The 13,578-nt window shown below is 36.1% G+C and overlaps 1 long non-coding RNA gene across 2 annotated transcripts; it reads right to left on the bottom strand.

The window, feature by feature from the left end:
* Positions 1-8,210: 8,210 nt before the first annotated feature.
* Positions 8,211-10,140, bottom strand: LOC142533242 (uncharacterized). 2 transcript variants are annotated; one of them, XR_012816704.1, is made up of 4 exons: positions 10,033-10,140; positions 9,657-9,747; positions 8,425-8,816; positions 8,211-8,360 (listed from the first exon to the last, which is right to left on the bottom strand). It is a non-coding gene; the product is annotated as an uncharacterized LOC142533242 (long non-coding RNA). The 2 variants fall into 2 exon arrangements; XR_012816703.1 differs by having other exon boundaries at positions 9,657-10,109.
* Positions 10,141-13,578: the final 3,438 nt, after the last annotated feature.

Below are 13,578 nucleotides of genomic sequence, written 5' to 3'. Positions count from 1 at the left end.
GTTTTAGAAGTCATGAGAAGCAAAAAGTATGGGCATCCAACTTGCGATACTTAGTAGGTGGCACTGAAAACAAGGTACCTACCACATTCACTACTATAAATAGCAGGTATTACTTTCATTTACAGATTCTGAAAAATTTGAACTCTCAAGCACTTACATATATCCCCACATATATGATATATCGCTTGTGTTCTTCGTCTTCAACCTGCTGACTTAAGCATCGGAGTGGACACGCCGGACAACCTTCCAGAGCCTATTCACGAGTTCTTTTCTTGTTTGCAGGTCTCGACTGAAGCCATTATCCTTACTCATATTCCCTAAACACAAAATTACCTTCATTATCCGGTGGATTACCCATTTGTATCGTACCCGATTCACCCGGATATCATCAGGAAGGTATTGACCTTCAAGGCGTGATTGGTTGCAAAAGGATATACTCAAAGACAAGGAGTTGACTTTGAGGAAACATTTTCTCCAGTTGCAATGTTCAAGTCTATAAGGATATTGCCGGCAGATGGATGTCAAGACAGTCTTTCTTAATGGGGATATTAAGGAAGAGATTTATATGTCTCAACCTGAAGGGTTTACATCTGTCGGAAGTGAGCATATGGTATGCAAACTTCAGAGATCTATTTATGGTTTAAAGCAGGAATTTAGGAGTTGGAACCTCATATTCTGTATTACAATCAAAAAGTTTGGTTTTACTAAGAATCCTGAGTAACCCTGTGTGTATAAGAAGGTCAGTGAGAGTGCTGTGACATTCCTGGTGCTTTATGTTGATGACATTCTACTCATTGGGAATTATGTAGGGATGTTGCAATCAACTAAAATATGGTTAGCGAGTAAGTTCTCGATGCAGGACTTGGGTGAAGCATCTTTTGTATTGAGAATACAGATCTACAGAGATAGATCGAGAAGATTGCTTGGTCTCACCCAGTCCACATACATTGATACCATCATTAAGCGGTTCTCGATGGATGAGTCCAAGAGAGGACATCTACCAATGTGTCATGGCTCGTCCCTATCCAAGTCTATGTCTCCCAAGACTGATGCAGAGATAGCGACGATGACACGCATTCTGTATGCATCCGCAATTGGTAGTATCATGCATGTGATGATATCTACACGTCCAGACGTGGCTTATGAACTAAGTGTAGTGAGTAGATATCAATCGAACCCTAGTCTTCTACACTGGAAAGCTGTGAAAGACATCCTCAAGTATTTGAGAAGGACCAATAAGTTGTTCTTGGTCTATGGGGGTGGAGAACTGAAATTGGAAGGCTATATCGACTCTAACTTCCAAAGTGATATCAATGACTCAAAGTCAACCTCTGGGTTCGTATTCATGCTCAATGGTGCTACTGTCTCTTGGAAGAGTTCCAAGCAAGACAGTACTGCGGATTCCACCACTGAGGCCGAATACATTGCTGTATCAGCTGCAGCAAAGGAGGTTGTTTGGTTAAGGAATTTCGTCCAAGAGTTGGGCGTCATTCCTAATGGAGTTGCTCCTGTCCCGATGTTTTGTGACAACACGGGAGCCATAGCTCAGGCAAAGGAGCCAAGGTCTCATCAGAAATCCAAACATATATTGAGAAAGTACCACATCTTCCAAGAGATTGTGGAAAGAGGAGAAGTTTCGATTGACAAAGTCGGCTCTGCATATAATATTGCTGATGCACTAACTAAGCCTTTACCGGGACCTTTTTTCGAGAATCATCGCGAATCAATGGGTTTGAAGCATATGGGTAGTTGGCTCTAGTGCAAGTAGGAGATTGTTAGAGTAGGTGTCCGTCGAGCCAAGTGTTGGCCGATGGTTCACGTTGAAACTCTATATATAAACAATCTTTATTTTAATAATATTTGAAATTATTGTTTTGACACATCTTTATCTGTATACCCATGCTAGTTGCATAGACAAAGTTCTTGAATATACAAATAGTAGAAAGAATATGAGATGCTCATATGATGAGTATCATGAAACTCATATTTGGAATACTGTATATTATAAACAGTTCCTAGTCGATTCAGTCGCCGCTAAGAAGGATAAAGGCCGCTCGAGCTTGAGACTAGTATCTGCAATGTGAGTACCATGTTTTATTGATAGAGGACATTGTGATGTCTGAGCATGCAGATTGGTGCTCCTTGTAGAGTGCACTGAACAACCCTCCACAAAGGACTTTCCAAGTGGTTCTCACTTATCGAGTGGAAACGTTCTAATTTATGGTTGTACACCATTAGTCCTTATGACCCGGGACAACTTGTTTACCGACTCTCATGGGGTCATCAGGTGGCAAGGTTTGGTGTTCTGTCGAAACATATAGGAGTCGATGCATTGTAGTCGGGGATTCACAGCTTACCTTCGGGTTTGGATATCCAATGTGTATGTAGTTTGAAATCTCTGATCAGAGTGTTGGTGATAATTATGAAAGGGGTTTCATATATTATACCATCGATGCAACTACGACATGACACATAGTATCGATTCTTTGACAGCTCTCGATATACCAATAGTTGTCGAATCGGTCGGGATATATGAGATGAAGGGACCGTACTGTACGTTAACCATAATAGATTGGTTCTTGCAGGCACTATCATTTGATACCTAGGGAATCATGTAAGTGATGCTGCTAGGCGTTTAACATGATTGGTCGGGTACTATCAGACTTGAGTTCTGACGTTCTTATTATCAAGGAGTTGATAAGTAAGAATGGAGCAACTGGGGTATTCTCATATAAGGACATGTTTAGTCCCGAATCACATTGAGATGTGAACCCACGGCTAGTTGTATCATTGAACCATTGAGGGTCACACAAGTGCTAACTTTTTAGATCCCGTTGAGAAATAAAATTAGTTCAATGTGTTGAACGGCTTATAAAGGAGTTTATAAGCACAAGGAAAATTAGAAGTATGAATTCTATAAGAGGAATGTGACTTTTAATATGTGGAAGTGTTCCTAAATTATAAGTTGGCCAAATAAATAATGTATTTGAAAATTGTGATTTTCAAAAACATTATTATGGACTAAATTAAATTAATTCAAGTATTGAATTAATTAAATACTAGCGGGCCTAGTATAGTCCAAATAATTAATTCAAGTGTTGAATTAATTAAATAATATTGGGTCTTGTAGAGCCCAATAGGAAATAATTATTCAACTAGTGGGCTTGAGTAAATTCAAGTAAAGTTTAAATGGTCTCAAATGTGTTTGAGATATTTAAATAAAAGTCAATGGGCTTTGTAAATGTTACAAGTCCAAATAATATGCATGGGGAGGTGAAGAGTTGGGAGATAATTTTTTCAATAAACAAGGCATGGCATGCACATGCTCATTTTAACTTTTTCAAGCACCAAGAAAGTCTTCCAACCCTTTTCTCTCCCTCATTTTAACTTCTCGTCTTTATTCCATCATTTTTGTTTTTTCAATTGTTGAGGAAAACTTTACCCTTCTCAAAGAGAAATCCTCTAATTTTTCTAGTGAAAAATTAGAGGGGATCTTCCTAGTTGGTGGTGGACCTAATTTGAAGGAAGGAAACCATTTGAGCAAGGAGTGCTCAAGGAAGCTTGTACATTAGGTTAATCATTCAAGAGCTTAGTTGTTTGACAACTAAGTTAGAGCCATCATCAATCCTTTGTGATTGATAGGTAAAAATTTCTAAAACACCCTATGTATGACATTCTGTGTTTTATGTTATTTGCTACACATCATTGTGAGGTGCTCGGTTTTTCTTCATGAAAAATATTTTTGAAACTTCCGTTGCGTTATCCGGACACCGTAAACGGTCTCTTTTCAAAGAGTTCAGTTAGACAGTAGCGTAAGTCTTAAGCTGAATGGGTTTGTACAAGATGTTGTATAAATCAAAGTCTTCTAGAGGATCCTACCTAGGGTGATAGAAAAGGTGACGTAGGAGCATTTGAAGTCTCCGAACATCCATAAACATATCTTGTGTTCCTAACTGTTTAAATATTTCTTTCAAACTGATTTGATCTGTCGAGCTAATATCTGTTCTGTTTTTACCATAACTCAACTGATACAAGCTCGAACTGACCCCCCTTATTTCAGTTATTCAGTTTACACAATCTAAAAGCTTTAAGCTGATCAAATTTCTTAATGAATGATTACTTCTAGTATTTTCCGCATGGTTTAAAACCAAACTCGATTTAATTCATCGGTGTTTACATTCTTAGAACAGGAGCTACTGCAACTCATTGAGAATATTGTGTTTGAAGCACTCTCACAGTTGCCCAGATCCGATCCTAACAATTGGTATCAGAGCTAGTTGTTCTAAGAAGAACATTTGAAAAAATTGATATTTTAAAATATGTTTCAAAATGAGATTTAAAATGACAATCAAAATTCCTTTAAAATTTTATATGTGTTTGTCAGGGAAAGTGAGAAGATTCTTGGATCTGCAACTAACATTGTAGTCACTTCTCTCGATTTCGTATTTTGATTTTTAGCAGCTTGCAGGGTTTTGAGTCCAAACTGACAGCAGAATAGCTAAGCTAATCAGTGGATAATATTTCAGTTGTCAACCTACCAGTTCAGCTGATCAACAGACGAAACCCAACCACCAGCTGAAATGTTGGATGATTAGGAGTTTAATCACAAGCAGAGTACCGCTGCTTCATTGCTATATCATATCAAAGTAGATGATCAATGCGGTTCAGCATCAGCTGAGTCCAGTTTGCATCAGCTAGAACAGTTAGCCAGCACAGAAATCAATTCCAAGGCAACTAGTTGTTCTTCCGGCAAAGAAACTCAAGATCGATGCAGCATTTCAAGTGTTCAAAGACAACCAGTTATTGGAATATTCAGTTTTGTTATGTATAAACTAACTGATATTTGATATTGTGTAAAATTTTCTATTGTAGTAGCAATTTTCCTTACACATGTTGGTGTGCTTAAATTTATGATACAAGGGATGCGTATTTGATTAAATAAACATCATATTTATCCAGTTAGCTTCTATGTAACTGAAATGATATCTTAAAATTTGTTGCCTAAATTTATTGAATGTTAAAAGATGCTAAAGCTTCATTAAAACGCGCAAATTATTATATTTTTAAGGGGGAGTTTTTAATTCAGTTCTTGAGGGGGAGTTTTTAATTGTTTTTAACTGTTTATCCTTTGAACTAAAAATTTCTTTTTATTCGTTTAAAAGTTTTAAATATTTTTTATTCTCACAAAGGGGAGAATTATTAAATGTTTAAAGGTTTTATTTTTAAAACCGTTTTATTTTTAACAAGTTTTGTGATCATCAAAAAAGAGGATATTGTTGGAACATTTCATGTTCACAATCTTGATTTTGATGTTAACAAAACTTGTTGTTTTGTTTCTAACAAACTCACCTAAGTACGCAGAAAGCTGAAACTTATCAGGCTTCGAACTGATCGGTTACCGAGCCAAAACTGAAGCTATCAAGATGCAAACTTAAAGTGACAACTAATTGTCCAAACTGAACCAGTCCAACTAAAATATCAAAGATCAGTTCCACTGATTTTTCAGCTGATAGGTGGTTCAGCAGAAGACCTTCAGAATCCTGACCAGCTGATGAAGAGTTCAACTGATGAAGAGCCCAGCTGACCAGTTCAACTGAATCAGTGAAATCAGCTCAACTGACGAGCCAACTGATTTCACCAGACCAACTCAAGACCAGTTCAACGGACCAGTTCAAAGCATCAGTTAGGAGCAAATCAGCTTGCAGAACACGACAAGATTATCTAAGTGGAATCCAGCTGTGCACAAAGATATAAAAAGCAAATGTCCTATCAAAGACAATAATGAACGTTGCAGCATTGCTTAAAGTCGAGACGTTCCAGAATGGTTGTCAGAAAGGACAAGACACAAATATCTAGGAACCGATTCAAACTGCAACGAACATATTTGTTGAGTCTTGATGAACAGTCACTCACATATACACAAAGAATAGAGCTTATTGGAAAGCTGAGTGAGTCTTGACAAAGACAATAAACTTGTGTATTTAGTATTTGCATATGAGACATTAAACAATATGCTGATTGTGAGGTGCTGCCTACAATCTTGAGTGCTAGGAGTTGAGTTAGGTAGTAGCGTAAGTCCTAAGCTGAGTGGGTTGTACAAGGTGTTGTATAAATCAAAGTTTTCTAGTGGATCTTACCCAGGTTGGTAGAAGGGGTGACATAGGAGCATTTGAAGTCTCCCAATATTCATAAACATATCGTATGTTCCTAACTGTTTAACTATTGCTTTCAAACTGATTTGATCTGTCGAGCTAATATCAGTTCTGTTCTTACCATAACTCAACTGATACACACTCGAACTGATCCCCTTTATTTCAGTTATTCAGTTTACACAATATAAAATCTTTAAACTGATCAACTTTCTTAACGAAGGACTACTTCGAGTATTTTCCGCTTGGTTCAAAACCAAACTTGATTTAATTCATCGGTGTTCACATTCTTAGAATAAGAGCTACTACAGCTCATTGATAATATTGTGTTTGAAGCACCCTATCAGGTGCCCAGATCCGATCCTAACACAAGTATTGGTAAAGATGTTAAAAAAATGATGGAGGATAACCCCCGAGATTGGCACCGGCTGATATCGAAAACTTTGTGGACTTATCAAACATCGAAGAGAATTACTGCTGGTCTCAGCCCTTTCACTTTGACCTACGGACATGATGCAGTGCTACCTATGGAAGTGGTGATTCCTACTTTTAGAGTGATGAAGCAGAATGAGTTGGAGTCAGAGCTCTACACGGAAGCGACGATTATAGAACTTGAAGATTTGGATGAGTTGAGGATGCAAACGTATAATGCTTTGATGCTTCAGAAATTCAAGGTGGCTATAAGTTACAATAAACGAGTGAATAAGAAGATATTCGAGGAGGGAGACGTAGTTTGGAAGGTTATTCTACCCCTCGGATCCAAAGATAGGGAATTCAGCAAATGGTCACCCAATTGGGAAGGACCATTCAAAGTGCATAGAGTATTGGATGGAAACGCATATTGGTTGGCAAGTCTAGATGGGGAGATACACAAAAGATGCATCAATGGCAAGTACTTGAAACAATATTATACTAGTAGTTGGGTAGGGGTACAAGAGACAGATGGTTCATAAAGCTGAAATAGATGAGAAGTATTGTACAAAATAGGCTGGATGACCACTTTGACTAATTTTGAGATATTTACTTATAGGAAGTTTCTGTAATATGCGAGTAATAGGCTTTTAAGCCATTCATCGCTGAACTTGTTTGTAAATAAGGATGGAGTATTTGTGAATAAATTAAAATAATTGCTCATGAGATCCTTTGCAGTTGATGTGTTTTATTGTCTTGATAGCAGGAGTAATTACATGCAGAGTATGTTTATTGCATATTTTGACACTTTGATACTGTTTGAAAAGTTTGGGCAATAATGAACAATGGTGATAGCAAGATTGCAATAATATTGAAGGAAACATGTTATTTAGCCGGTGTTTTAAATTGATTTTACCGAAATTTGGGCAGAGTTTCCCCTGTAAACACGACATCCCAAAAAAAGCAAATATGTGTAAAAACTTGTGGACAAACCCAAGCAACAGATAACACAGCGAAATTCGATGTCCAAGCATTATCCAACACCAAAATTCAGCATGAATTACGTCAAATCATGGCAAATAAGTACAAGCAATCAAATATCTACCACATAATGGTCCAAACATCGAACCAAATACCTAAATGAAATATTAATGGCGATGCTTGGGCACTTAGGAAAGATCGAGGTGGCGTAATTATTCCCACTTAGACAAACACTCTGCCCGAGTCTGCTCAGCTATTTTCAAGGTGTCCTCCCACTGCCGGTAAGAATGCTTTTGTTGCACCAGATCATCACCGAAGTGCTGGATGTCGGTTTTGAGCCTATCGGAGGAAGCTTTCAAGGTTTCACTGTCAAGTAAAAGGGCCATCATGTTGACTTTATGTTGAGCAAGTTCGGCCTCCAATTTCTTTACCATCTCTTCCTTAGAATCAAAGTCCGCGTTTTTATGTTGGAGGTTCTTTAAGATAGTCTTTCTCCCTATAAGCATACTGTCCAGCTTCTCTTTTTGCGCTTCGAAGTCTCCCATTTGGATCAAAGTTTCCGAACAAGTGAGGCTCGAATCTTGGAAAGCTGAAAACATGGAAGGGAGATTATTTAAAATATCGTACAGTGGGGTTTGAGGAAAATCAGGACTGCCATACAAGGAAATACCGCAGTGAAGTTTTTGCAGTGGCTAGCTCCAAGCCAGAAGGGAGATTCGAAGAAGAGCTCCCATGATATGGTCCTGAATCCAGGAAACTAAAATCCAAGTCCAAGGTTTCTTCGACCAAAGAGATCATCGCTCGTCGTGCTGATAGATCCTACAATGACAGGGGAGAAGTGAGATCCAAATGATAAATAAAAGAGGAATAAAATGGTTATTACCTGAGAATGAGAGCCGGTCGCTAGGGGATTTTTTTCCAAGTCATCAGAATGACCTTTTATGAGGACTTTCCTGCATTTAAGTGAGGCCAAAGGAATGGCCAAATGGACATAATCATCTGACTCAGTCTCTTGATCAGCCGAAGGGCCAGAGGCTGAGGAGGAGTCATTATTTTCCACTATCATGGTAACAACCATAGGAGTGGAAATGAGTGGCTGAATTACATGAGGTAGTTGGGTGGTGGATCGGGTTCGCTGTCTCAACAGGGCGGGCACAAGTGCCTTCTTTTCTCGAACAGCCGTAACTATTTGGGTGTAGGTTTGCTTCATCTCCTTGCCCTTTTTATCGTTCCGAGTAGGCAATAAATCCAAGGCATGTCAAGGATTTTGAGAATCTGCAATCCAAACACGGAACATTTTTAGCAATGAGAATAGAAAATCATATCAAAAGCGATAAAAATTGTACCTGAAATTTCTAGCGCCACGGGGATAAGACGATCATATCGTGCAATCCACCACTCAAAATAATCATCAGATGCCGAAATGGGGCTCGCTATAACGGGAGTCTTGAAAGATTTTTCTTGTTATGACAGCTCTATCAGAGACAAGGAAGTGAACTTCTTCTGGGACAATTCTATCTTCGTCATGTCATTTAAAGGATGATGAAGGTATAAAGAATTGGAGGGGACAGTTGGACATAAACCCAATTGAGAAGGATAAAAAGCTGGATTATAGAATTCAAAGATGTGGGTACTCTGGTCGTGGGGGGAGGTCCCGTCATATACTAAGAAACGAGAATGGAGGATTGTAGTGCGCACATCTTTAACAAAGGATAACACATCAGTTTTTTTGTTGGCAGCCATGTGTCCAATCCATGGGTAATCTTCGACCGTAATTGTGGAAGAAAGAGGATGATGGACCGCCCAAGCGAAATGGTGAGATCGCAGAAAATGGATGCACGACGGGACGATTGAACAATAAGGAAAACTCAAAAGAAGGCATGATGTCACGATTCAACAATAGAGCGTTTGACTCAAGAGTAGATAGGGGAAACAACATGTTGGCGATCGCAGTAGATAGGCGGATGTGACAGTAGGAGAGTCAATGATATGATTGAAGACTTCCGCCGAGGTGGAATCGTCATCAATGATCGTCGAAGGCCTGCAAATTGCACAAAATTCGAAATAAGGTAAAGTGGGATTTGACAAAATAGAACTAGATGAAGGTGAAAATACCCAGGAGCAGACATCCTAGTAGCAGATGGAGGAGATTTGGTTCGATGGTTAGGAGAGCATGTGCCCACAAGCGAAAGATCACTGGTTGTCCCTGCAAGTTAAAACACGCAAGCCACTTCATATCTCAGACAAGAAAACCCCTAAGTGAGGAAACTTTGGCACTGACGAAAAGGTGGACCATGTGGCATAGGAGTTTCACACATAACAAGTAACAGGGAATCACCAATGCATAATGATCATCACCAAAGAGTGCTCAAGAATCTATAGGAACACAAAGCATACCCCAATACATCAACGTAAAATTTTGAATAAACACAGAGAGCATCATCCAACTGATTCTACCATGTTAATTAAAAGAGAAAACCCGAGAGTCTACCTATTCCCTGGAGTTGCACGGCCGGTGAGTGGCGAGTGGAAGAATCAAAACCTAGCAAAAGGAAACTCACGCCACCCGAAGAGCAAAACCCACCGAAGGGTGAGCGATATCCGATGTATACCGAAGGACGTTGCGGCGAGGACAAGCCACGCAAGGGAAGAGCGGGCCTCGATGGTGCGCGAAATAAGCCCCGGGCCGCGGTTCGCAGTCGATTAAATTTTTCGGGCGATTGGAGAAATCGAGGAACGAGGGACGACAAGGCGAGGCTGCGTTTCTATTTTCCACGTCGGGGTAGTTGTAGGAGGTTAAGGGGTGATCGAAGGAGAGAAGGAAGAGAGTTTGTGGGGTTTTGAGGACTTGGTGCGGAGATCGAGGAATGGAGGGTGGAGAATGAGATTTGAAAAGGAAATGAGAATAAACTAGGATCTCTTATTGCGAAGGGATTATATTTGTGAATCTCATGTTGAGAAATACCAGAAGAATCAAAATGCTCATGGATTGTGAGTGAATTTTATTTTTTGAAAAGACATGTTTCATCTATTGGCCCAAGAAAAGCACGATGCGACCAGTCAAAGTTTCTACCCAACATGGAAGATCGTGGAGAGATCATGGAAGACAACCAAAACTAACATGCAGAATGTGACAAAAAGGAAAGAAAAAGATCGACAAAGAGACAACAAACTACAACAAAACTCTGCAGAATTCTATGTCAAATTTATATCTGTTTATTTCAACTTCTAGTTTCAGTAGCAAAATCTTCTAAATATTCCATATGTTCATCAATCTTCTTGTAAAAGCGTTGATCAAGTTCATAGCAACATAATTAGATTTGATGTTGTAAATGGATTCATCCTGTAATTTCATCATATTTTCTTCATTTTATATTTTCGTTTTTTTGGAGTCATTTCGAAGGATTTAGAAAAATATTAAATTTAACGAATAGAGATTACCAAAGTACGTAGGGCGAAAATCTGAAAGGGGTAATCCTCAAAGTCCAAACAACCTAACCATATCTACTAGCCCAACAAACTAACATTTGATTTGTAGGGCATATCCCAACAGCCCCAAGAAAGAAAAGGGAGCGGGTCGGACCCGCCCTGTAATCCTTCTATTTAATTTTTCATCCCGATAGAAATTGAAAGCTTTTTTTCTCCCCGTCGCGTATCCAACTGGATTTGATTTATTTGGGTTTAGGATTGTTCATTTTGTTAAAAGCATCCTATCCGGATCGAAAATCCAATTAACTAAAAATCTGAACCGGATTAAACAATTCAGTTAAAACAACAAAATTCGACTTTCTCACCTACCGGCCACTCAAATTCGACAGACAAGTGGAGACATCGCATGTCGGAACTATATATTCAGATAACTGTAAGCTATGGTCAACTTCAATGGGTAAATGTTATTAGTTATTAGTTATTATTTAATTATTCATTATTATTATTAGTACTACTAATATAGTTTTTTAAAATTAATTTGCATGCTATATTTTGTAAGTACAGATTTTAAGACATGATGAAATTTATGAGGATGATGTGGTCATGAAATAAGATATTTTCAAATAGATTGAGATAACTTCTTTTAAAATAGCTTATATATATATATATATATATATATATATATATATACTAGCAAAAAAAACACGTGCATCCGCACGTGAATCCATATTCTAAATAACTAAAAAATAAATTAATAATAAAAATATTTTTAATCTTTGCATAACGTAATCCAATCCATCAAACAACATTTCGTTCGGAAAAAGATAGATCAAAATAAATTATAAGAATTTGAAATAATGATTTATAAGATTAAGTACTAAATTGTACTAAAATAACAATACAAATACAATGATATGAAAGGATTTGAATTGATTAAGCAATATAAGAGTGTAAATAAAATTATATGAATATATTTTAATTAATTAAGCAATATAAGACTGGAAGAAAACATTTTAGTATATGATGTTGATATTTATCTATTCATTACATCAATTAATTGATAAATATGTTCCTAAAATATAAAATTACATCTTGAAAATCTAAAATAGTACTTACTTATAATTTTGGAATACTTAAGAACATGTGACAACAATTTTTCATTTTAAGTTATATTCTAAAATATAACCACGTAAATATCGTAAATTCGAAATCTTTCACAAACTTATATTTTGTTAGTCGATAAATTATATAAAATAATAATAAAACATTACATTAGCTAAAAAAAAGCCTATGGACACAAATTGTATTTTGAGAAAAAAAATTAATATATTTAAACACAAGAATTGAAAATAAAGTAAATAAATACTCCATTCACCTCTTCTAAGGATGACAATGGTAAATAGATAAAATTATCTATTCCTCTAAACAAATTCAAAGGCATCACAAAAATAGAAATTTAGAAGTTTAACATAAAATATAAAAAATTAATTATAGAATATTTTCTCCCTCTCGTTTAAATTCTAATTTGTATATATTATTTGCACATGGTGATTCTCATTACACAAACCACAAAAACTCTTGTGAGACGGTCTCACGGATCAATTTAGTGGGTCGAATCTTTTGCTTAGATCATCCATGAAAAAATATTACTTTTTATGTTAAGAGTATTACTTTTTATTGTGAATATCAGTATGGTTGACCCGTTTCACAGATAAAAATTTGTGAGACCGTCTCACAAGACACTTACTCTATACCAACATAACTTCCAATTTAGTTATTGTAACGTTATATTAAGAATTATTTGTTGGAATATCTTGCTCTTACTCCTTTTTGACTCATTTGTGTCATTTTTTAAAACAATTTCATCATAATTTTATCTATGTATCATTTGACTCTACTTTTTTCTTCATATAATAGATATCGTTATTGATTTTTTTTAAGAAAAGTAAGCTTAAAAAGTATCAATTGTGATAACTTACGTGAATAAGCTTAAAATTTTTTTTTGTTCAAAGTAAGTGTTTATTGATTTTTTTTATTTAATTTTTGACTACCTTTTTGCCAATATAATTGTTATTATATACTTGTATGTAAATAGCTCTACAAATACAAATAAAATGTCATATTATTATTGTTATGATTGAGTACTATTTGATAATATATAAATATGGGGAGACCTAAATAAAATATAATCTATGAGAGTAATTAAAACAATTAATCATTCAATTTATTTTATTTATTATCAAAATTAGTGGGAAAAAACTAATGAAAAAATTGATTGGTTTTCTACATATTTCTTTCTCATTTTAGCAACTGTACAACAATATTTTTCCAATAGCATATCATCCGATGTATGTGGATGAACGATTCATTTGTCCACACTTTTATAGATACTTCTGATTCAAATTTATTAATTTTTTTTATTAATATTATTTAAATTCACAATTAAATTTAGGTTTATAATATATTATATTTATTCATGCATTTAGAAATTAATAGTTTGACAAAATAAATTTAAATTTTTGATTAAATATAATTTTCTTTTCAATTCAAATCGTTTTATTTAATTTAAAATTAATAATGATTGTTTTATTTTTTTAATTTTTTCATT

Source organism: Primulina tabacum, chromosome 18, assembly GCF_025594145.1.
Source record: "Primulina tabacum isolate GXHZ01 chromosome 18, ASM2559414v2, whole genome shotgun sequence".
NCBI lineage: Eukaryota > Viridiplantae > Streptophyta > Magnoliopsida > Lamiales > Gesneriaceae > Primulina > Primulina tabacum.
This window is presented reverse-complemented; position numbering and strand designations above follow the sequence as displayed.